Consider the following 25885-nt stretch of genomic DNA (forward strand, 5'->3'; position numbering starts at 1 on the left):
AAGATTTTTCCCTTTTAGATTTTTTTTTATTAGGCATGTCTCAAAGTTATCTTGAAGAAGTCAGATCTAAGTGAATTATTTGTAAATCTCATTTGGGGAGACTTGTAAGTACATGAAAGACCAAGCATGATTCATGATTCAAGAAGTTGTTATTCCTTTCCTCTGCCTCTGTTTAAATTGGGTCAGACATTAAAAGAAAAGTCAGGAGTAAGGTCTGTGCGGTAGTCCTGGTTCTGCCACTAACTTCTACTGTAAACATCCTTGGGCAAACCACATGATGTTTCTGAGCCTCAGTGTCTTCTAAAAATGAGGAGGTTATGAGTTTGGTAAGTGCTATGTGCTTGGTGCTGTGACTAGTGCTAGAGATTAAAAAAGGGGGAAAAGGAGCTGAGTGACTTAACCATTGCCTTAGAGGACTTCACAGGCAGTTTTCTAGCTCCGGAAAGTTGATGTCTATAAATCTCTTGAAATAAATGAGTTTCTCAACATATGTTTGATGAATGAAATGGATTTTCCAGAGTTAATTAGATAAATTATTTTTGAACTTCTTATGTTTGGAAATATAAGCATAATAGACCTTAATCAAATAGACAGGTTTCTGAAAAGCAGTCCCGTTTTTCCTGTTAATGTCTATTTTAAATTTCAGCTATCTCCTGCTGATCATTGGCAGCCTGCCTTCATTTATGGTTCAAAGCTGACATTCTGTACTGTGAGCAGTAAGCTGCTCCATGTCTGGCAGCTGCAGCTGTAGCTAGGCTACAGTGAAACGGGGGGAGAGAAGGATCAGCTATTCTGATCTTGGCCAGATCCAGACCCAATCAAATCCTGCTAATGTGAGGATTTGGGCTGTCTGTGTTGGGTTGTTCGCTAGTTTTCTGTTTTTTTTCAGGATGTATTTCTTGTAAATGAATCATTGTGTCAAAGAATCTTAATGAGATTGAATTGATTCAGAGAAGGCTAATTCTTAGTTTTTGATAGTGGAGATTTTATCTCCGAATTGAGGTAAGGGACATAGGCTTCGTACTCCAGAAAAAAATGGAAAATTCATAGTCTGTGTAATGGATGATTTTTCCTTCAGCTTTTGACAAATATCCTTTCTGCTTTCAGAAAGAGGTCTCCGAGGCCTGTGAAAACCTTCTGTTTCTGAAATGCGTTTGTTTATTCTCATGAATACATAGTTAAGTAATGATTCATTGCTTAATTTTATAAAAACATATTTCTAGCAAACTGATTATTTTTTAAGGACCTGTTTTATGGCATATAAGGCTCTAGGTGTGTGTTACCATCAGTGAACAAAGTCCCTGCCTCCTTGGAATTTAGAGTTTCTCAGGCAGGTGGTATTAAGAAAAATGTTCTGTGTCAGTGTTTCAGAGATCAGAAAGGTAAGGGTTAGGATAAAGTAGCCAAGATAGTGCTGAAGATTTCTACTTTAGACAGGGTGGTTAAAATCTCTCTGCATATTTGAGTAAAAACATGAAGATGGGCATTTAGGAATTAGTTTTATGAAAATTTACATGTCTTGGGAACCTACATGTCTACCATAATACTTAATAGTTTGGCTAGGAATATAATTTTAAGTTGGAAGTAGTTTTCCTTCAAAACAATAGATATTTTCCGTTGTCTCATTTCCAGGACTGCTTTTGAAAAACTTGCAACTCATCCAATTTCTGATACTGTGTTTTAAATCATTGTTTTATGTCTGCAAACTTGCAAGGTTTTCTTTTCAGTCCCTCTCTTCTAACCTTTCAGAGTCATGTACCTTGCTGTGCGTTTGCTTTGATTCCTAGGGCGTGGCAGTTGTCCCATACTTTTTATCTGGAAGCTTACTTTCTCCTGGGGAATTGCCTCAGCTTGTGTAGTTGATGGTCTTTCCTCTTCAAGTACACCTGTCACTTAGATACTGACTCTTTATAATTAGCCCTCTAACTTTTTTTTTAGGTCTTCTTTATCCAGCATCTTTCTCTTTTCCCTCTCTTTTCTGGAGGGTCGCATAAAGTTTATCTTTCAATGTTTTGCTCTCAACATTTTTAGTACAAGGGTACCTCACGAAGTCAGTAGGAAACTGAGTACTAGAAGATAAATTTCTTTTCATGCAGAGTAATTTATAAATCTATGCATATCCTTCCATAACATATTTTCCATGAATTTTTTGAAGATCCCTCATATATGAGTTTAATTTGTTTTCTGATTATTCCTTTTTAAAATAATACTTTTGTATCTTTCAACTCTCTTTTACATATATTTTCTTCCCTTTAATTTTCTCCCTCCAATTTGAATTTTTTTGTTGTTGGTATATTTGTCTTAATCTGTATTTTTTCTGTTGGAGCATTGTTTTATTTGGTTATTACACATAGTTGGATATCAAATCCTAGTAAAGAGTGGTAAACTAAGAAGCTAATTGAAACAGAGCCAATGGATGGGATTTTTTCAGGTGTAAATTCTACTTGATTTTTATTTTTATAATGAGGATTCCAAGTGTTTGTATCTTTATGCTTTAGCTGATAGATTATCAGAAGATTGTTCCCTGGCCAGAAGGCAGAGCTTGGTTGCTATAGCTTTGACTACAGGGGTGAGTAAGACTGTGGCATGCTAGTATCCAGTATACGTATGTTTATTTAATCCTTCTATTTTCATTGTGGTGGCCTTGTCCTCAGCTGTGCCTTGATTCCTTATGTCTAGTGACCCTGTTTTAGTCTCAAGAATTAAGCCTGTAAATTTCCACTGGAGCGTAAGTCAGAGCATTCACCCAGTTGCATACAATGAGAGAAGAGGTCTTGACATTAAATTACTTCTTAAATCATCTTCAACTGATGCGCTTTATTTCAGCTTCACTTCATACCGACTTTCTGAGTGCATGGTACCATTAATTCCTCAGTCATTGGGAGGTACTATAATATGTTGGTTGAAATTACTTTCCGTTATTGAAGCATCAGGTTTTTCAAGGCATTGAGTTTATATTTCAATAGTTACACTTTTTTTCCTTTTCTCACCATTCTCTGTTCTTTTTTATAGATGAGATTTGGCCTCATACCTTTGGGAAGATAGCAAGCATATTTATTCCATAAAGTATTCTTCTTTTAAGTACATGAATGTATTTCCTCATAACTGATATTTTCATCATTTCCATCATCTTTGGATTCATTTCTGTTGTGTTTTTTTCCCTTGTTATTGGTAACACTTTCCTATTTTTTGCTATGTCTAATAACTTTTGTTAAATGTTAATCATTGTGAACTTTACACTGTTAGGTCTCTTGGGTTTTTGGATTTCTGATGGATAGTTACATCACTTGTAATTTCAAGCCTTGTTAATGCAAGGAATGGAGTAGTCCTTAAAATGAGATAGATTCATTGCACTAAAACATGATCCATCTGAAGTCTCTACTAATAAATTACATTGAATGATAGATGAAAATTCTACATTTTGGCAGTAGAGGTTTGAATCTCAGATCTGTGTGAATTCTGACCACCATCAGCACATAGACTTCGGCCACTTTTTGACTGACCTTATAGAATTCTATCCTAGGCATTACTATTTTAGTGAAGACTTGATGCAGATTTTTGAACTTTTTTAAAAACTTGTCTACATGGCTCCCATGCCTCTAGAACTTTGTCTTACACTGTCCAAAAACCACAGAGTTTTAAAATTCAGATTCTTGTCTCCTTGACTTAACAAAACAACTATGTTCTGGTTAAAACCTGGTCCGTATTCCAAAGTCCAGAATGTGCCTCCAAGCAGAAAGTCAGGAGATGACAGCCCTCTCCCAGGGATCACAGTTCCAATGTTTAAGACAGTGTTCTCTTTTACCCAGTTTGTTAGCTGTTTTAAATGAACAGGACCTGCACTATGTAGGTAGAGCTGCTGCATGCAACCGAATTGCCAAATGGTGCCAGTTTGTGTCCTGGCTGCTGCAATTCTCATCCAGTTTTCTTCTAGTGGCCTGAGAAAAGCAGAAGATGTTTGGGCTCCGATATCCATGAAGGAGACTTGGAAGAAGTTCCTGGCTCCTGAATTTGGCCTTGCAGATCTCTGACTATTGTAGCCATCTCTAGGGGTGAATCAATCGATGGAAGATTCTCTCTCTGTCTCGCACTTCCAAATAAATAAATCATCTAAAAAAAAAAGCTTTCAGATTAGTTCATGTTACATCAAAGGTAAAGGCAGAAGTCAAAACATTTATTTAAAAATCCTATTTCAGTTACGTTTTAAATCTTTGGTTATAAATGTTCTTCATCTGTTGAACTTGTTTTCAATGGGATTTATACTCCTCAGAAGTTTATTCATTCTTTGTTACAGTTTTTAACATTGACGTTGCTTGCCACATTCTACCTCTCCTGTATTTAGGGGATAAGTTTCACTCTGTTATTGAAATTTTCACTGAAGATTTGTTTGTTTGTTTGTTTGTTTGTTTGAAAAGCAGTGTTATAAAGAGGGGGAAAGACAGACAGAAATCTTCCATGTACTGGATCACTCCCCAAATGGCCACAATAACCACAGCTGGGCCAGTCCAAAGCCAGGAGCCCAGAACTCCATCCAGGTCCCTGTTATGGGTGGCAGGGGCTTAGGTACTTAAGCTGTATTCTGAGTCTTTCCCGGATACATTAGCAAGGAGCTGGATGAGGAGTACAACAGCCAGGTCTCTAATCAGAGTTTGTGTGGGATGCTGCCATCACAGGCAGTGCGTGGTTTAACTTGCTGTACTGTAACACTGGTTCCTCACATAAAATTTTGAATGATAAAGGAATGAGTAGAAAGTATTGATGGTGTCTCTCTCTCCCTCCTCTTTTGAGAGCACCCCACCTCCCGGCTTCTTTTCCGGAGGTGCTTCCCCTTCCTTCCCTTCCCTGCTCCCTGGTCCCTTCGCAAATAAACTTTTTTGTTTGCAACAGATTCCCGGCTTTTTATTTCTATACTAAGCTGAGGAAAGAACCCACCGGGCATTTCTGGTAACATATTTTCCCTGGCGCCCAACGTGGGGCTCGAAAAAAAGAGACTTAACGGGAGCCACGTGGCCCAACTCAACTGAGAGAAGACTTCACAAGGGGTCTTCAGACTCAAGGTGGCCTTGTACATGCAAACTTGTGTGACAACCAGACCAACTTCTGCCATGGCAACTTGGATGACCTGGACCATCTCTCTGGATCCCACACCTTCAGGGGCCCCTTACCCAAACGTCGTCCCGATTCAGCAGGAAGCAGCCAGAAGACATCGTCGCCCCTTTTCCCTACAGAAGTAGGATGTGGGATTTCAAGAGGGGGGACTGAGACCATCCAGGTCCCTTGAGGTCTTGGCCACACCTTCAGGTGGGCGGTACCAGCATTGTCCGCCCATTTCCTAATTAATCAAGAGATCACCAATGGGGAACATCTCACCTATAGGTTCCCCGCCCAACAAGGAGGGGTCAAGGAAGGCTTAAAACCCCTAGACCCTTCCTCAAACCTTTGGTGTCTCTCTCTCCCTCCTCTTTTGAGAGCACCCCACCTCCCGGCTTCTTTTCCGGAGGTGCTTCCCCTTCCTTCCCTTCCCTGCTCCCTGGTCCCTTCGCAAATAAACTTTTCTGTTTGCAACAAAAAAAAAAAAAAAAAAAGAAAGTATTGATGGTACCCAGTCTATTGGGAATAAATGTTTCCTTTCTGAATATCACCAGCCATCAATAACATTTCCTTTTCTAAGACATGCCTTTCTCCTTTTTTGAAGGCAAGTACCGTCTGTCACTGCAAAATTGTGTTCAGTGAGGAATTAATACAGACTGCTGCTGCTGGCTGTACCCAGTCTGGTATTCCAGCTATTGATGCTATTGATTGTCTCTTTGCCCTTTCCTCCTACAGTATTCTATCTTTGGTATGAAACCCTGGTAGGTAGTTCTTTTGATGATTTTTGGATCTTTATGCATTACTTCTTAAGATCTGTGTTGGGCCCGGCACAATAGTATAGTGGTTAAAGTCCTTGCCTTGCACATGCCCTGGAATCCCATTGGTTGCCGGATCTAATCCCAGCAGCCCCACTTCCCATCCAGCTCCCTGCTTGTGGCCTGGGAAAGCAGTCAAGGATGGCCCAAAGCCTTGGGACCCTGCACCTGCGTGGGAGACCTGGAAGAGCTCCTGACTCCTGGCTTTGGATTATCTCAAGTCTGGCTGTTGCGCTCACTTAGGGAGTGGATCATCGGACAGAAGATCTTCCTCTCTGTCTCTCCTCCTCTCTGTACATCTGCCTTTCCAATAAAAATAAATAAATCTTTAAAAACAACAACAAAACAAAAAGTATATATTGATCTTAGCCTATGACTCTCCAGTTTTATTTATTCTGTTAAAATATTCCCAGCTTTTAGACCATCAGTTATTTTTGTCCCACAGTGACCATTAGTTTATTAATTTACTTTCATTTCCTAATTTTTATTTAGCAGGGAGATACTAACCAATTCTATACTCTTTCTTTGCCTCTGTGTTTGATAATTTTTTAAATAATTTACTTTTCATTAAAGATCATAAGATTTTTAAAACATAAATATCCGGATATCCTTTTTTGCTATTAATGTATGATTAAATAGTGAAACATTTTCTCTTTTGAGACATTAATTTGGCCTTTCATTCAGGAAATATTGAGCTTTTTGGGCCCGATGCATTGGCTCAGTGGCTAAATCTTCATCCTCACACCTGAGGATACCATATGGGTGCATGTCCCACCCAGCTACTGCGCTTCCCATCCAGCCCCCTGCTTGTGGCCTGGGAAGACAGTGGTGGATGGCCCAAAGTCTTGGGACCTTTCTCCCATGTGGGAGACCCGGAAAAAACTCCTGCCTTCAGGTCAGCTTAGCCCCAGTTATTGTCCTTTAGTGAGTGGACCGACAGACAGATTCTCTCTGTCTCACCTTCTCTCTGTAAATCCGCCTTTCCGATAAAAATAAATCTGTAAAAAATATTGAGCTTTTCCTCTATTCTTTAAGAATTACAGAGTCTTGCAGGGATGGCTGATGTGTGTCCTTGTGGTGAAGACGCTGGTTAAAACCCTGCGTGCCCTGTCAGGGCTGTGGGTTTCATGCCTGGCTGCTGCTGAGCACCCTGGGAAGCAGCAGCCTGTGATGGGAGTGGATGGCCCCAGCCCTGGGCTGCTGCTGTGGGCACCTGGGGAAGAAGCCAGCAGACGGGCTTCACTCTGCCTCTGTTTCTCCCTCTTCTCTCTATCAAATATATATATATATATATATATATATATATATATATATATATATACTATATATATATAGTAATGTTTTAAAACTGTTTTACTACGCAATAAGTGCTCTTTAGAAAGTATCAGAAAAGTTCTTTAGAATGTCAGAAAAATAGCTAATTATTAACAGAGATATATTTGCAGGGTTTAGAGTCTCAGACTCTGGAAGTATAGCATCTGGTAGAGGTCACCAGTAAGCTAATGAGCCAATCTACCTTTCTATTTTATTCTTCATTCCCTTTGTATCCGTTGTGTCAACTTGAAAATTACTGGTACTTCATATTCTGTGATCATTTTTTTTTTAATCTATTATGTAAGAGGAGTCCTGTCTACTCCCTGCTATGAGCGCCTATATTCTCCATGTTTCATTACTTTTTAGGATACAGTTCCTAAATTCTTAACCTGAATTTTTACATTTCTGTAAGTTCCAAATCCTTAGTTTACTTGTCTGAATTCCCTTCTCTTCTGAATAAGCTGTTCCTGGGCTCAGATCCCATCACAAGTTTGACCGTTGTTGCACTACTTTATTATCCTTGCCTCTCCTTCTGTATGTTTGTATTTAATTGTACAATCTTACCTTTTTGAGACATGTCTCATTTCTGCTTTCATTTATTTTACATTTTTGTTACCTCAACCCTAATTTGGTCCTCCATTCATTCACTTTTAGTTCATGATTAGCATCTGAAATAGTCTCTTGCCCCATTATTTTCCTTATCAGTCTTTCCTGAACACATTTGCCAGTTTAATCTTAGACACCACTTGAACTGTTATCTTCTCAGAAATCTTCTGCAATTTCTCCTTACCTACTAGGCTCCAGGTTTTGTACTTAAGGTCCTTTATTTTAAAAGTAAGTAAATATTTTGTTTTTATTTGAAAGGCAGAGAGAAGCAAAGTGAGCTCTTCCTTGCCCTGTCACCAACTGCCTTCTAGAATACATATCAGCAGAAAGCTGAATTAGGTCAGTCTTGTAACTCCATTTTTAAAAATTTATTTTATTTATTTATATAAAAGTTATATAGAGAGGGAGGGAGAGAGTGATTCTGTTCCTGAAATGGCCACAGTAGCTGGGGCTGAGCCAGGAGCTTCATTCCCATTTCCCAAATGTGTGACAGCGGCATAAGTACTTGGACCATCTTCCAGTTTACCAGTTGTATTAGCAGGATCTGAGTCAAAAGTGGGGCATGTAAGACTTGAGTGAACATTCATATGGGTTGCTAGCATTAAAGAAGGAGGCTTAACATGCTGTACAACAATGTCAATCCGGAAACCCAAAAAGGGTTCTTTTTTTTTTCTGACATATTGGCACATGGCATGTATCTTGTTTTCTGATTGCTCTCAGTGGCTTCAGCCTACATTTTATTATCATTATTGGGAGTGGAAAACCCATTTGAGGGGAAAAGAAGGCAGAAGGCTCTGCTGCACATTCACCTGTTTATTTCTAAATGTACATTCTAAATATACAGTGTAATTCCTGCTGCAAAAAAACAGTAAGGAATGTGAAAAGAAAAACAGAAAGATTCAGAAACTCTTAAGATTTAGCTTTCACATTATATAAAGAATTTCATTAAATTAAGTTTTCCACAGCTTTTTTAACTAACCTAAAAACTTTCTTGACCATTTATTAGTTTTGTTTGTTTAGGTTTTATTTAAGAAGCAGCGAGTCAGAGAGGATGAGACAGACAAAAAACCCCAAATCCACTGCTTCACTTCCCAATGCACACAACAAGCATGGTTAGCCAGGAAATCAATCCAGGGCTTCCATGTGGATGATGGAAATCCAGTCATTTTCATCATCACCAATGCCTCCCCACATCTGCATGGGCAGGGTGTGGAGTCAGGAGCTGAAGACAGAAAGGAATACAGATTTCCCAGTGTGGGACACAAGTAAACCACTGAGCTAAATGCCTTCCCCAAGTATGTCTGCCAGTGGGAATATAAGTAACATGTTAAAAAAAAACCTAGAAACTGTTGAAATTTATTTTATTTTTTGTTACATCCATTCTACCTATGCATAATCGTCCTTTTGTTTAAATTGAAATGTATTACATATAGTAAGATAAACAAGTCTCACAGGTACTGTATTCTTAGGTAACAATCTAGAACAAGATTGAACATTTCTGTCACATCATCCTTATTAGTTTGCCTTATGTTGCCTCCCTGTCAAGTGCCCCAGGTGGGGGTAACCATCAGCCTTGCCTCCTTTACCTTAGGTTAGTTTTGCCTGCTTTTGAATTTCAGATTAATGGAATAATAGTATATTGTGTCTGCTTCTTTCACTCAACATTTAGTGTGGAAAAATCATTCACATTATTGTATCACTTGTTCATTTTTTATTACCATTATATATTTTTGGTTTTTTTTCTTTCACAAAAAATATTTACTGATAAAATTTTGGGGAAATGTATAAAAGGTAAAAGTGAGAAGAAGAGGAGAAAGGACATTTAGTGAGCAGAGATAAGTTTTGCTAAATTTTAATTTGCTTCCATTCTTTCTGTTCGTATATATACATATATGAGTATATGTTGTGTGTATATAGATATGTATGTTATTTCTCATAGTTGGAATCTGATGTGCAAATTATGCAGTGTGAACCCTGTGTTACATAACACACCAGCACTTTTTGAAGCACCGAATAAGACCTATTCTCATTTATGTATAAAACTACTACCCTTTTTGAAGTTACTAATGGGATTTTTCATTCATTCATTTAGTAGTTCAACAAACTTTTATTCAGCTTGTATCTTACCTATATAAAAGGACTATTTTAAACCCCATTTTAGGTACAAAGAGTAGAACAAATAATAAGGCAACATCTCATCTCTTAACAAAGGTTACAGATTTGACTGGGCAAAGATAGATGTGAAGCATATAAGCATAAATAAGATAATTTCAGTTAACAGTAACTACTTTGAAAATAATAATCCTGCAACAGGATATGGGCCTGGCACAATGGCTCAGTTGGCTAAATCTTCACCTTGCAAGCACCGGGATCCCATATAAGTTCACGACCCAACTGCTCCACTTCCCATCCAGCTCCCTGCTTGCAGACTGGGAAAGCAGTGGAGAACTGTTTAAAGCCTTAGGACCCTGCACCCATGTGGGAGACTTGAAGAAGCTCCTGACTTTGGATTGGCTCAGTCCCAACTGTTATGGCTACTTGGAGAGTGAACCCAAGAAGTTCTTTTTTGGGTAGATATTTAGGTGACTTTCCAAGAAAACCATAAATATTCTTTAAACACATTCTTAAATAATGAAAGATAAATGATGGAAAATGAAACTGCTTGGCCAAAGTTTCTGTTGCAGATTGCCCTCTGAACACATGACATAATCACGTTTATTTCATTTGTACACTAGTTTTATGTTAGTTGAAATCTACCCTTTTTAGAGGTGGGAGACTGCTGGATTTTTGCTGTTTGTTTTGCTTTTCTAATCTTTATTTCTAAATGAAAATAAAGTAATTCTCAAAATTATTTCCTCTGTATCATATAGTAATTGAAAATGTTGTTCTAAGTGAGATGCAAAAAGGAAAGCATTACTTTTGGAGCTGGAGAATCTGTAATGTTAACTGACATTTTTAAAGAAATTTTTAACTAGTAATTACAGAATAGTATGATTATATTGGAACAGGTTATGTGAAGTTTTAACTATATTGTTACTGTTTAAACTTTACTGCTTAAAACAGTTCATGTGATACCATAGTTCTTTTAGCCTACTCTTAACACTCTTTCTTGATGAACAAGAAAAATGGGTTTTTCACATTTCTGGAAGGCTAAAATGTCAGTGTTGTTTGGCAAGGGTTTGTTTTCTCCTAGACAGCCCTTTGTCCCTCCACCCTCACGGGACACAAGGGCAGGCTAGCTCTTTGCTGTCTCTTAACATGGAACACTTACCCTTAAACAGAACTTTAATGATCTGATCTTTTCCCAAAGATAAAGCCTCACACTGTTACCCTAGGCCTTATGTTTCAAGAAAGACTTTTTGAAGGATACAACGTTGTGGTGATAGCATGTGTAATATGTAGGTAATATTGAAATGATAAATTTATATACTATAAATACATTTACAAACAGAAAGTTTGCATTTTAGTATATTTATAGATAGGGTAGGAAATTTGGAAATTATTAATCAAGTTTTATAGTGGTTGTGTCTGAGGAGCAGAATTATGGAATGCTTTCATTTATATGTTGTGTATCTGTGTTTGAATTTTTCCACAGTGAGCGTGTATTGCATATATTATTGAAAGAAAGTGTGTTTTCATTTGAAAAGGATGCAGTTCTGTAGTTCAGTTTAGAGACATTTTAGAGGGTAGATCTTTTGGAGAAGTGCCAGCTAGACAGCAGACAATGGCAAATGAGTCTTATTGTTGGAATTTATGTCTCTTTACCAATTATGCTGTCCCATTAGTGAGTGTGTTCATGAATTGTTAGCACAGTGAATATGTTTTACTCTTTCCTAAATTCTGTCATTCCACGCATATTTTATAATTGATATGTTATGTAGCTTGTCAGTTCAGTGTTGTAGCGCTTATTATATATGAGCACGCTGTAGTTGGTTAGGGTAGTGTCACATAGTTTGATTCCTTTTTCTGCGCATTTGTCTCTCCATCTGTGAGTACAGTATTTTGTTGATCCTTGCACATATTCCATGTATCTGTCTATACTCTGACTTTAAACCTGCTAATCAAACAGTAAAGTTTTTGACCACTGAATTCTAAAAATATTCTTTTTGCAAGTACGTAGTAAATTATTGTTCCCAGACTAGGCAACATCTTATCTACAAATGAAGACATTGAATACTCAAAGTTTACAGTGTAGTGGTATAAAAGTCACTCAATTATATAGGAGACCCAAGTAATCATTCTGGCCCTCTTATGTACTTAGATTGTTACATCAGCTACCTGCAGCCAATAGTTGCTGTATTAATCTAACCAGGATTGAGCATCCGTTCATTCAGGAGGATTAAGCAAGATCATGTATGGGAGGTCACATTGTAAGTAGTAGCGTCTGTTGCTCTTCTGCGCTGTAGTCCTTGTGACACAGTGGTGATGGTAGTGTCTTGGTAGTGGAAAGGTAATGGAAGGAAGGCACCACTAGTGCTATTCCTCCACATCACTTTCTCAAAGCTAACAAGGTGTTTTCTCCAAAATAGCTCTTTCACTAAAATTTTTAATTGTCCAGAGAGCATAAGTATTTGTACATCCAGAAGTTGATATGGGATATAAAGGGAGGACAAAAGATAAAATTTAGCTTTATGATAAACACAAATTTGAGTTACATAACATGCAGTATTTTCCCCCAGCATTAACTATGCTTTGTTAGTGCTGATATCTTTATTGATATGTGATCTTATAGGTCATTTTTACATAAAATATTGGGTTAGTAGCTATATATAACTTGCATATAGATACTGAACAGTTATATAGCTTAATGTAGCTGCATTTTAAATCTTAGCTTTGGCAATACTTTTTTCTTTTTTGAGCAACCATATTTTAACTTGTGACCTGCCATATCTATTATGAACTTCTTGGAAAAAGGGAAGAAAATCTCTAGTTTTTTTTTACAGAATGTGCATTGTGTGGGTGGGTGTAGGTGTGTTCTACTTGCCATTCTTTAAAGCCTAGAAGGAAGACTTGTGTCCTCTCTAAAAATCTGAAAGGAAAATCTGTTATGAAAGTAGCATTGCTCTAAAAAGCAAAGACAGTTCTTTGCTGTGCATTTTAAAATATTTATTGTGCATCTTTGCAGAAATTGTAATGAGATTGTGTCCCAGTAAACTTATAAAATCTTTGGCATAGTTATGAATTTAGGAAAAGAAAATAAGGTATAAGTTTCATAAAATATTGTGTCATTTGAATTACCAAAAGTATAAATAGAAAAATAAGCATTGAATGGCTAAATGATTAAATGAGAATGCTTATTGAAAAGGAGCAAAATTGCTCTTTATCATTATTGACAATAACTTTTTTTAAGGTTTATTTTACTTCTTTGAAAGGCAGAGTTAGAGGGAAAGATAAAGACCTTATGTCTGCTGGTTCACTCTGCGGAGGGCCACAACTGCTAGCGGTGGGCCAGACAGAAGATGGGTCTCTTCTGAGTCCCTCATATGGATGCAGGAGTCCAGGCACTTGGGCCATCTTCTGCTGCTTTTCCAGGTGCACTAGCAGGGACCTGTATTAGAAGTGGAGTAGCTAGGACTGAAACCAGTGCACATTTGGGATGCTGGAATCACAGCAGCTTTCCGTGTTATACCATAATACTGACCCCAGTTAACAATATTTTTTAAATTACTTCCTGTCATCAAGGCCATTTGAACCTGGATGGTCCTCCAGCTCCAAGAACTTGGGTTAATCAGCTGTGCAGTTATGTGAATTCAAGTTACTCTTATATCTAGCAGTCCGTGTTTTTCATGATAATCTGTATAAAACTGAATCAGGCGTCAGGTCACAAGATGATATTACTGGGACTTTGGGATATATTGCCCTAAGATAACGTTGGAGGTTCTAAGGCTTCCTTTTTGGTGTCATAATGATTTTAATTATTTAAATGACTGATGATCCAACAGCTTTACATATGTAGTACATGGGAGTAATTATTAACTGAATCAGGAAGTCAATGACAGCTGTTTATACATTTATGTGACTTTATATTTGAAAATAATACAGCAGTACTTCTGAGACGTCCTAGATAGTTTCTTTAAAAGTGTGTCAAATTTAATGAACATACACTGAAAATGTAAGAAGATAAAAGGTAAATATTGCATACATATTTTCTGCATATATATATAAATTAATGTACTCCATTCACAAGTAAATATAAAAAGCATGTATAACTTTAAGTCCAAATCTGTGGGACCTTGATGACTAGGGAGTTATGAGCAAATTTCTTATTATTTTTAACATCTTTGTAGTTAATTAAGACATCACAAGTGAGGGTTGGGGTGAAAAAATTGTAGAAATTGGTAAAGCACCAAAATAAGTTGTATTTCACCATTTTCCCAAGAATTCTTGTGGTAGACAGGATGCAGTTAATATCATCTTGGCACTGCCTTTTGACATACCACTCTACTTTGATATAAATTATGAAAAGCCTGGGTCACCTCAATGTGAATGAGAGTAACTAATTCATGTAATTGGGCATCTAATTAACCTAAGTCCTTATAGCTGCAGAACTAAGCAGACTCAGGTGACCTGAATGAGAAAAGATAACTTAAAAATTATTGCTAACAGTTTGGCACCAATCAAATAATTATGTGGCAGGTATTTTGCTAATCACATTTTATAACTCATGTTATACATAGGGTATATTGCTGTTAGGTAGAAAGGAAAAGGGAGACTCAGTAGGCAAACAAAAGTAGAAGTAGCAGTCCTAATTTAGTAAAACCTACACGAGTCTTGATTTTAAAAATCCTTGTTCAGGGCTGGTGTTGGGATACAGAGTTAAGCTGCCACCTGCAGTGCTGGCGGCCTATATGAGGACTAGTTTGAGTCCTGGCTGATCCACTTCTGATCCAGCTTTCTGTTAACATACCTGGGAAAGCAGCAGAAAATGGTCCAAGTGCCTGTACCCCTGCCACCCACATGGGAGATTCAGCTGGAGTTCCAGGGTCCTGGCTTTGGCTGTTTGGGGAATGAATCAGCAGATGGAAGATTTACTTTCCTCCCCCTCCCTTCCTTTCTTCTTTCCCTCCCTCACTTTGCGTTTCAAATGAATGAACAAATCAGTTTTTAAAAAGTATCTATGTTCTCAGAGTCCAGTGTTGTGGCACATGGATTAAGCTGCAGCTTTCAATGCCAGCATCCCATATCAGAGTACAAATTTAAGTTCTAACTGCTCTACTTTCCATCCAGCTTCCTGCTACTCTGCCTGAGAAGGCACTGATGGCCCAAGTGCTAGGGCTTCTGCCACCCATGTTGGGGACCCAAATGGGGTTCCAGGGTTCTGGCTTCAGGCTGACCCAGATCTGGCTGTTATAGCCATTTGGGAAATAAATAAATCAGTGAATGAATGTCCCTTCTCTCCGTATTGCTCTGCTTTGCAAATAAATGAAAAAATAAATCTCCTTTTTAAAAATCTATATTCTTACAGTTGGTGTCATGATACAGTAGGTTAAGCCACTGTCATTCTATATAAGCACTGGTTCAAATCCTGGCTGTTCCACTTAACAATGTAACTCCCTGCTGAAGTCCCTGAGAAAGCAGCCAATGATGGCCCAGGTGTTGGGGCCTCTCCATCCACATGGGAGAGTTGAATGGTCTTTGCTTTGGCTTGGACCCATTGTGGCTATTACAGCTGTATGGGGGAATGAGCCAGTGGGTGCATCATCTCTTCTCCATCCCTCCATGCTTTTCTTCCTCTGTCTTACTTTGCCTTTCAAATAAAATACATTTTTAAATGTTATGTAAACCGCAACCATCAAAACTGTCTCAGATAAATATTTAAGAGATTCCTAGGTCCTATATCAGACCTACTGAGTCAGACTGCTTAGGTGTAGAATCCAGGACTCTGAACCTGGCACAATAGCCTAGTGGCTAAAGTCCTCACCTTGCACTCCCAGGATCCCATATGGGTGCTGGTTCTAACCCCGGCAGGCCTGCCTCTCGTATAGCTCCTTGCTTGTGGCCTGGAAAGCAATAGGGAATATACCAAAGCCTTGGGACCCTGCACCCACATGGGAGAGCCAGAAGAGGCTCCTGGCTCCAGGCTTCGCATCAGCTCAGCTATGGCAGTTGTGGCCACTTGGGGAGTGAATCATCAGGTGAACGATCTTCTTGTTTATCTCTTCTCCTCCCTGTAAATCTGACTTTCCAATAAAAATAAATAAATCTTAAAAAAAAAAAAAAGAGCAGCCAGGGCTCTACATTTTTAACACACTCCCATGGTGCTTCTTAGAGGCATTGAAGTGTGAGATCTACACACGACACTATGTTGCTACCAAATTTGAGTTTGTAAAGAAAGATAATACTGATGAGCAGAAGGAAGAATAATAGTCCTGGTAGTAACATAAGCACATAACATCATGGGATAATGAATAAATCCTGTTTGAGCTGGGAATGTTTATAGTCAGAAAACATTGTTTGTGGTACAGATTTGGAGGACTTTGAATTCTTGAAGATTAAGAGAGTATTTTAGAAAGGAAAATTTGTTCCCAGTGGATGGGAGTTGAATGTCAACTTTGCCTACCCCATAAGCGCCTTTCTCATACTGTGCCATTAACAATGTAACAATTACAACTCTTTGTTATTCCCTTCTTTAAACTGTGGCCTTTGTGTTTTATATATTATTGCATATGTTTTTACCTCTTAGTATATATGGGCTTTTAACAAATGTCAACTTATTTTAGTTTCTTCTTTTAAAACTTGCAAGTCCCACATTGAGCTGGAGCCACTTTTAGACCAACATATAGCAATCTGAGAGCCTTGAGTGCCACTTCCCATGCAGAATAACAGGTCCAGGAGAAGATTCAGGCTCTGACTTGGGTTCCATGGACCAGCCACTGCAGTTTTGGTTTGTTTCTTTCAGGCTGTAAGTCCATAGGCTCAGGAATTTCCCATTCCACCCTCTCCATTCCCCTTGCTCTGTCTTCCCCTGTAGTGTTACCTTAATATAGTACTTCAGCACCAATTCACAAGTTCATCATTCTGCTATTTAAGTGTATCATGACATTGTAGACAGAGACAGTGGTAGAAAGTCCAGCACACTATTGTCATGATACATTTAATAGTTTCATTGGGAGTTCATCTTTTATTCAGGAATAAAGATGCATACTGCAGTGTATCAAGTTTGTAACTGGACTTCGAATCCTGAGACTTTCCAGATGTCTCAAGAGGAAAGTCTCTGGGATCTCAACAGCCTCATCTTCCTTCTCAGTGCCTGGAACCTCAGCTGTGATTCCGGCTCTCTTTCTCCTCAGCCAGAAGAGCCCCCCAAGAGCAGGACAGAAAAGAGACCACCTAGCAGTGGAGGAAAAGACTCTGTTACATTGATTTTGAAAAGATAATTCTTCAGTTATAAAACACAAAGAAAAATCTCTTCAGTCTACTGTCTTTTATGAAATTGTTCTAAAAAACGTAAGATAAGCAGCCCTTTATTCTCAAGTTTAGAAATGTTTAGTAACTTCTCAGTCCTATAGCAGCTCCCCTTCTCTTAACACTGGACGATTGCTCCAACAGCAAAAGAGAAGAGAGATTCTGGCAGTAATTGCAAAGGTATTGACATGTTCATAGGACAGAGTGCTTCAAAGAGAAGGTTTTGAAGTTGTCATGTAAAAAGGCTTATCTTCCTCACAGCCTGGAAATAAGAGGTATAAATGTACATGTCCGAAAACCTTACAGGGTGGTGTGTTCAGTTGTAGCAATAGCATACTGATGTATGCCCAAGAATCATATCACAAGTTCAATCTTTTTTCAATGCCTGTACCAATCTATTCCACCATGACTGTAGGATTACTGAGAGGTCTGTGATGTGTGTTGTCTTTTTTCACTTCATGGATTTGTCTGTCTTCTTCCATGTTACTAGTAAGACATGTTTAATCTCTGTAGCTTGCCCCTTTGGTTTCACTTTGCTTTTTTCTGTTTGATTGATTGACTTTTCTTCAGCACTTGAATGTGTGTTTTAGAATTCTAAAGTCAGTTTTAAAATGGGATCTACTGTTCAGAGTTTGAAACAAGGACTGAAGGGAAGACAAAAGAATAAATACCTATCAGGGTTAGACAACTGATTTCCTTTTCTGCACTAAATGTTTCATTTTCTTGTCAAAATCTCTGCTTGTTGCATGTCTTCTATGTTGTTGGTTTTAAATCTTTGCAATAAAGTATACTCCAAGATCTGAATCATTATTACTTAAGCAATATTTTGGTCATTGTCAGATTGGCCCATTACTTGCCTCTATCTGATTTCTTAGTTTAATGGTATGAGGTTGTGAAGAGTTCCCTGTTGTTTTCTTTGTAAAAGCCAGATTGGTGGTTAATTACAAATAAAGGTAAATTCTTTAGTGCTACGCGTTTGTTTAATTAATGTAAAGTGAAGTGACTTTTCAACTTGTTTTACAATTCTAAGGCCCGCGTCTCTAGTAGCTTTTAAATTAGTTTCCCACACCTAAATGCAAGTGAGAATTGTACATTTTTCTGCTTGTCATCAACTGCGTCTTCTCCTCAGTGTTAACCATCTTTCACTAACTATGTCCATCTGTTGTGTCCTATTAAGAATCTGTACACCCATTGGCTTCACACTGTGATAGGACTTGTGTAACGGACTAGGGAGTGTGACTGTGTCATGTATGAGGTGCATTTCCCTCCCCTTGTAGGAAGTAGTTGTATTTTTGACTGTGCAGTTCTGCAGCAGTTTATCAGATTTATTCATGAATAATTCAAATTTATAGAAATGGTATATGAGGAAACATTTTTTAATTTGTACTTTAATTTTTTAAAGTATTTTCCTCTTTCTTTGGTTACACTATCTACCGGTAAAACCTGAAACCTTCAGCTTGTTTGTTTAGGTTAGTGGATATTTGTACTTTTTTTCCATTTTTTTTTTTTTATTAACCATTGCTTAGTATTTTTGTGGGGTACCTGCTACATTTTGGGGCTGTGTATAGAGGCTTTTGATAATGTTAGTGATAGCATTGATGGATGTTACTGAACAAGCAGTGACTTGAGAAGCCTATTATGTTCACACTTGAGAGACTTTTGGAGGGCCCATCCCAGCTCTGTGATCCCTAAAGTCCCACACATGGCTCTCAGAGCTGCCACGGCTGTTCTGTGATTAGGTACTTACAGATTGGTCCATCCAACTAGACTGAAATCCTGTGATGGCAAAGACTGTTTGCTTATTTACGTTTGTATCTGTAGTACCTGACAGATGTTGCTTAATCCAGAGCATCTTGTAAGTACTCTCTATAAATGTTTATTGGATCATTGAGAAAGTTGACTCTCCAACATTGATGATTATTGTCTTGAACCAGCATAGAATTTCTGTAGACGCTGATGGACGCTAAGAAAATATTTATATTGCTTTTAATCATTTCCCTGCTAATGATGATTCTGGTTTTTCATTTGCTAGGGAATGTGTTATTTTTTAATCTGCCAAGAAGGTTCAACTGTTCAAATGTACTCATATGTAGATAATTTTGTTTGGTTGTCAAAGGCTGATAGGTTGTAACATAAGGATACATGCCTCCTTGTTATTATGACTTTAGGCTAGTTTGTTACCCTTTCTCCATATGCACACTCACCAGTTTCTCCTACCATTTTGTGAGGTTAACTGACATAGTAATTGTCACCATTTTTTAAAATGTCCTTTTAGAGAAAATCATTGAAGTTAATGAAGAGAGACAGGGACAAGTTATTTATAATGCAGGATAACCCATTGAGTTTGTTTGCAAAATCCAAGTTAATCTTTCTGAAATGTCTAATCTGAAGTTATGTTTTACAATATGGTTACATATACTATATGCTATTTATGGTTAGTGGTTTTGACATTCCAGATAAAATGATTATACTGCGAAATTCCGACTTGAGTTGCTGGTAAGCTAATAACCCAGTTTTCATTCAGTTTTTAACTGTTTTCAGAAACTTCTGTTGCTGCATCAGTGTGATGTCATCATACATTTTAATTATCTTCTTCATTCTGTCCTCATCTGTTTTGTACGTGTACTGAAATACTTAAAACTGGGTAATTTATAAAGAACAGAAATTTAGGGCAGGTTTTTTGGGCAGTGAATGCCTGCATCCCATTTGGAAGTGCCTGGGTTTGAGTCCTGGCTTCCTTTCGAATTCCAACTTCCTGCTAATGTATACCTCGGGAGGCAGCAGGTGATAAAGCTTGAATGCTTGATTCTCTGCCGCCCATATGGGAGCCTGGATTGAGCTCCTGGTTTGCACCTTCTGCCTAACTCCGCTCTGGTAGTTTCTGGCATTTGGTGACTGAAGGTGCAGATGGAAGATTTCTGTATAGTGTCTCGCTCCCTCTCTCAAAAAACAAAAGAGTAAGAGAGAGAGAAGGTCTCAGTATTATTTTATTTTCTGAGAGCCTAAGAATTAAATTTATGCGGATATTATTGAACATCCAAATTTATTGATTTTTGGTACTACAGACTTCATGTTGAAATTATGTGGTGTTTTGCTCTGAACTGTTTCAGAGTGAGATACATTTGTTTGACAATAACAAGGCTTAAGGAGCAAAGCAGGATTTTTTGAATGAGATGGCATTTTAGTTGGAACTTGAAGGAATGTTGCAAGCATGTGGTCTGTGCTTGAATTGCTGTTGCTCTTGCTAGTATTTTTGTTTGAAATGTCAAAATTTCACATTTTGATGCTTTCTCTAAAACATTGCTGACTTTATAGTAATTAAAGTGATTTTACATCTTTACTCATGCTGATTTTATTTTATTAATTGGAATATACAACTGTTTCTAAAGACCTACTACTCTTACAAAAGTGGAAAAGAATTTAGACTGAAAGTGGTCTGCTAAATTTCAGATAAAGTGAGCAGCATGAGCTAATGCACAAAATTAGAAGATTATGAGGTTTATATGAACAAAGCAGTTCAGATTGACTAGAGCAAATGGAGGAAGAGATGGTGGGAAAAGAGAGTAAGGGTTTAGAAGACTGAAAGCATATACGATGAAGTTTTTGAATATTAATAAGATCAAGGAGCAACATGAGCTGATTAGTACCATAAGCATAGAAGAACTGTTACTTGGAATAACTGAGAATTTTTAAGTAATGCAATGACGGATTCAGAGTTCTGCTGTAGAAAAATTAATTTGTATTGGAACTGAGACACATGAGGGCCACAGAGATTACCTTAACAGGTATTACAGCAACCCAAAGGAAATGTAATCAGGACTAATAAGGGATAATAGCAGTAGAATTCAGCTGGGAAGAAGGGATGGAGGAGAGAAGCACCAGATAGAGATTGCAAAAAGGAAATTGTCATGGGAAGCAGCTGATTGGGGTCTGTGTTTCTGCTGTTGGTCCAATCCACCAGGGCAGTCAAATTGAGTGAGAAGAGTTAGGTTTATTGAATGTGGCTGCAGGGGGAGCAGTAGGCTGGACAGCCAGGGGCTGACAGCTGTAACTCCAGATGTGGTCTGCTGGGTGTATCTGCTTTGGCCACTTCCTTATACAGAGTCTGTTTTCTTGCACTCCAACCCATTCTCCCAGTTAGGTAATTAACCCTTCTGCACAGAGCTGAGAAATTTGTATTGCCTAGGGGTTTACACAGCTAGGGACTTTCTTGCCCACCAGGTGTTATATCAAATAGGTAACCTCTACAAAAATGTCAAACTCTGATATTATTTTCCAAACACATAAAAATAATAAGGAGGTGAAAATGTGTTGGCAAGTTATTTGAAAATCTAGTGCTTGATCCAGATGATGTTTGCTTTCTATGGAATGCCTTTCATACTTACAGAATTTATCCCCTTTTAATGACCAGAGTTTGTTTTTAATATTAATATGAACTTTTTCACTTTATTTTGCTTTTACAAATTTTTTTTTGGCTGTTTAAGTTTTAATACCATTAGAACCATTCTTTAGTCCCTGTCTTATTATTGGCCCCTTTTAACATAAAATTTTAGTCTAATTTGTTTTTTGCCTTTTTTTTTTAAATTTATACATTTATTTGACAGGCGGAATAACAGAGGGATAAGAAATGTGATGAAAGGGTCTTCCATCTGTTGGCTCATTCCATGAGAGGCCCACATGCTAATCATCTTCTGCCACTGTCCCAGGATGTTAGCAGGGAGCTGGATCAGAAGTGGAGAAGCAGGGACTGTTAGCTGGATTTCTGACATGAGGTGCTGTTGTGGCAAGCCAAGCCTAATGTACCACAAACACCAGCCCTGGATCATTTCACCTTTCTCCCTACCGTATGTCCTGGACATACCTCTTTCAGTACAAAGCAAACATTCAATCCAACTCTGACAAAGGGGGATAGAAGTGACACTGATGTCTCATGGTAATTCAAGGGTAAGAAATGCAGCATAACTATGTGTCACAGGGGTAGGAATTATAAGAACATCTTTTCATTTTTTTAAAGATGTATTTTTTTATTTCCTGGAAACACAAAGTCATAGAATAAAAGAGGCATGGAGAAAAAACACGAGTTCCCATCTGCTGCTGGTTCATTGCCCAGATGACTGCAACCACTGTGGCTGGGTCAGAACAAAGCCAGGAGCCCAGACCTTCTGGTCTCTTATGTGGTTGCAAATGCCCAACTACGTGGGCTATTTTCTACTGCTTTTGCAGGTGCATTAACAGGGGACTGAATCAGAAGTAGAGCAGCCTGATCTCAAAGCAGTATCAGTGTGGGATGTTGGAGTCACAGAGTGAGGCTTAATGTACTATTCTGCAGAGCTGGTCCCAGTGACTTTTTTAAGAGCAACAATCCCTTTCTTTCTAAGTCCTTCCTTGCTTCTTGCTACATAGCTTTCTCTTCTCTCCTTACAAGCTTCTTCTGAATACTAATCAGTCCCTTTTTGCAGTGGTTTGGATGAGCTCTTTGGTTTCATGTTCTTTTTCAGTTCAGTTCCTCATAACTAACTGGCAACTTCCTTCTTTGTCTCTCATTTTCCTAAGAGGAAATCTTAGCTCACTTTTCAGTCCAACTTACCATATGCTTTTTTTAAATTTTATTTTGATTGGAAATACAGAGCAAAAGATCTTTCATCTGATGGTTCACTCCCCAAATGACCACAACTGCTGGAGCTGAGCCAATCCAAAGCCAGGAGCATCTTCTGGGTTTGCCACGTGGGTGCAGGGTCCCAAGATTTTGAGCCATCCTCTGCTACTTTCCCAGGCCACAAACAGAAAGCTAGCTCGGAAGTAGAGTAGCCGGGACATGAACCAGTGCCCATATGGATCCCACCTCATTGAAGGCAATGGTTTAGCCACTGACCCATTGCACCAGCCCTACCATATGCTTTTTAATCTCACCACCTTTCAGCTGTAAGTAGAAAAATCCTTATTCCTAATAGCTTAGAAATGAGGAAGTTTTGACAGCAAGTTCAGAGGGAGGGAGCTTTTAGCAGTGGTTGATTTTGCAGGCTCACGTGTCGTGAGAAATCCCAGGTTCTTTCACATGCCTTCATTTTGCCACCCTGAGTTTTATTTACTGTCATGTTTTTCACTTGAGCAAACTTTATTGATCACCCGTCAAGTCCAGATCCTTATGCTGGGTCCCATAGAAAATATTATGAACATGTATGTTCCCTGCTCAGGAAGGGCTCACTGTCTAGAGAGTTAAATTGCATACACTATTGGCTGTAGCAACACCAGCCAGAGTACCAGTTACCAGAAGCAAGACACAAGGTCCCGTGGGATCATAGAAAGTGATGGCCACTGTCGGAGTGATGGGCAAGGACATGGGGACGGTTTGGTGTTGGGCCTCTGAAGGGGGATCCATTTGGGAGAAGGGACACACACATAGGAACAGAAGGCAGGTGTGGCCCAGTGAAGAATCAGTTGGGTAGGGTCATATAAGTAGACAGTCAGGTATGGCAGATAGGTAGACAGCCTTGCGCACTCAGTTCCAAGGGTTTGGGTTTGATGTTGTGCTCGAGAGCCGTCAAGGGTGACTGAACACGCAGGTTTTCAAACATGCATTTCTAGAAGCTAAATCTGGAGCGTGATGGAGTCTGGAAGGAAGAAGATTAAGAAGAGTATGGGCCTGGCTGATGGACTTCAAAAAAGAGCAGATGTAGGGGCCGTAGGACTGATGGTGATAGAGAGAGGGGAGAAAGATGGGGGCGGAGTAGGAGGGGGAGACAGATGTAGGCAGTCCACAAGGCAGAAGAGGAAAACTGTCGCTGAAGAGCAGGGCTAGGGCAGAGAGGGGTTTGGGTTCAGAGTTTCTCAAAATGTGACCCTCTGGGCCACCAACCTGGGAGGCAGCCAGGTAGGCAGGAGGCTGAGGCTACAGTTCACCTTATTCTTAGTAGAGCAGCACAACAGTTCCAGGCATCCCATCCAGAGATAACAGTATTCAGAGAAGGTGGTAAGCGTTTTTTTCCTATGGCTTTTTCTTAGAATTTTTCCCTTAAAATCCACCCTCCTGTTTTGTTAGCTGGCCTTGCAGATAAAGATTATTTGGGGTTAACAAACTTAGTTGGTGAGGGAAAAACCTTCAGAAGGTATCATTGCTAAACTTATCAAATTCAAGAGGAATGGGTTGATTGAGTCAGCCTTCTCTGGAGTTTCAATCAAGGAAACTTTTCTTTTATAGACAATGCAGCTCTGTATCTGGAGAGGAAGGGAACCATCTTTCTGTTCCAAAGTGTTTGTCTATGAACTCATGTGATGATTAATGGTTAATATTCCACCTATAAGTGCCAGTATCCCAGGATACTAGTTTGTGGCCCAGCTGCTCCACTTTTTGATCCAGCTCCCTGCCTATGGCCTGGAAAAGCAGCAGAAAGTGGCCCAAAGTGTTAGGACCTTTAACCCACATGGGAGACCCAGAGAATGCTCCTGGCTTCTGGCTCCTGGCTCAACTCCAACCACTGCAGCCACTGGATAGTGAACCAGCAGATGAAAGATCTTTCTGTGTCTCCTTCTCTCTGTAAATCTGACTTTCCAATAAAAATAAATAAATCTTTAAAACATAACCAAGCAAAAACAAAGCATTTGTCCATATAGGAAGGCTTTCCACAAGTGTTTATGAAAAATAATCATTGTGGAAAGTTTTTCTACACCAGAGAATGTCATATTCTAATTTCATTTTTATGTGAACTCTTAGAAGTGCTCTCATATATTCATGTATAAAAATTTTTTCACACTGAAATTTACATGTGAATTTGACCTGATTTCTTTTGTCAGGATGGAACGCTTCTTAGAATTATTTACTAATCAGGTATATACCTATGTAGTATATACTACTCATTTAATATGTAGGTATAGCATGTGGTTTTTGTACCTAATATAAAACAAGGCCACTTTTTTGCCATGAACAAGAATTCTCTGTCAGGATATGGCAAACAGGTACCCTGAAATGTGTGATGTATACAAGTTTAGGATTCCTCTTCTGAATTCTTACAGCTCTATCTCAGATTTTCAGAAATGAATACATTAAATAGTCACATGAAATTTTTACATGGTTTTGAAATTTGTTTAGTAAGTCCTTTGTTCATTATGAGCATGCCATATACAAGTATAGTACTATTAAAGATGGGTGCCAAAGCTTGAACGTAATTGATTTAATATATAAGCTGCATTATCTAATATGATTTTCAGGATTAGTTTCTAGTAAGACTATACATGGTCAGTTTTGTTGCTGAGATTGTGTATTTCGGTTATTAATTTGACTCTAAAAACAACTTCTGTCTCTTTGCTAGTAACAGTATGTAAGCAAAGATTGAAAATACTGTTTGGGAACTGATGCTGTGCTGCAGCGGCTTAAACTGCTGCCTGTGACACCAGCCATATATGCACCAGTTCAAGTCCCATTTCTCAACTTCTGACCTAGCTCCCTGAAATATGCTTGAATAAGCATCAAGTTGTTGGGCCTCTGAGCCTACATGAGATACCCAGAAAAGCTCCTGGTTCTTGGCTTTGGCCTGGCCATGCCCTGGTCATTGTGGCCATCTAGGAAGTGACCCAGTGTGTGGAAGACCTCTGTCTCTTCACTGTAATTTTGCCTTTTAGATAAATAGAACAAATCTTTTTTTAAAAAAAAAAATGTC

The 25885-nt window shown here is 38.6% G+C and overlaps 1 protein-coding gene and 1 long non-coding RNA gene across 2 annotated transcripts in view; both read left to right on the plus strand.

Annotated features, from left to right (window-relative positions):
• The window catches only part of SIK2 (salt inducible kinase 2), a 125303-nt gene that overhangs the window by 32104 nt on the left and 67314 nt on the right, over positions 1 to 25885 (plus strand). The gene's annotated exons all lie outside the window — the stretch shown is intronic.
• On the plus strand, positions 509 to 17395 carry LOC121154105. The gene is made up of 3 exons (XR_005883461.1): positions 509 to 608; positions 5928 to 5934; positions 17384 to 17395. It is a non-coding gene; the product is annotated as an uncharacterized LOC121154105 (long non-coding RNA).

The sequence above is a fragment of the Ochotona curzoniae genome, unplaced genomic scaffold (genome assembly GCF_017591425.1).
Source record: "Ochotona curzoniae isolate NIBS_2020 unplaced genomic scaffold, NIBS_Ocur_1.0 contig_2723, whole genome shotgun sequence".
NCBI lineage: Eukaryota > Metazoa > Chordata > Mammalia > Lagomorpha > Ochotonidae > Ochotona > Ochotona curzoniae.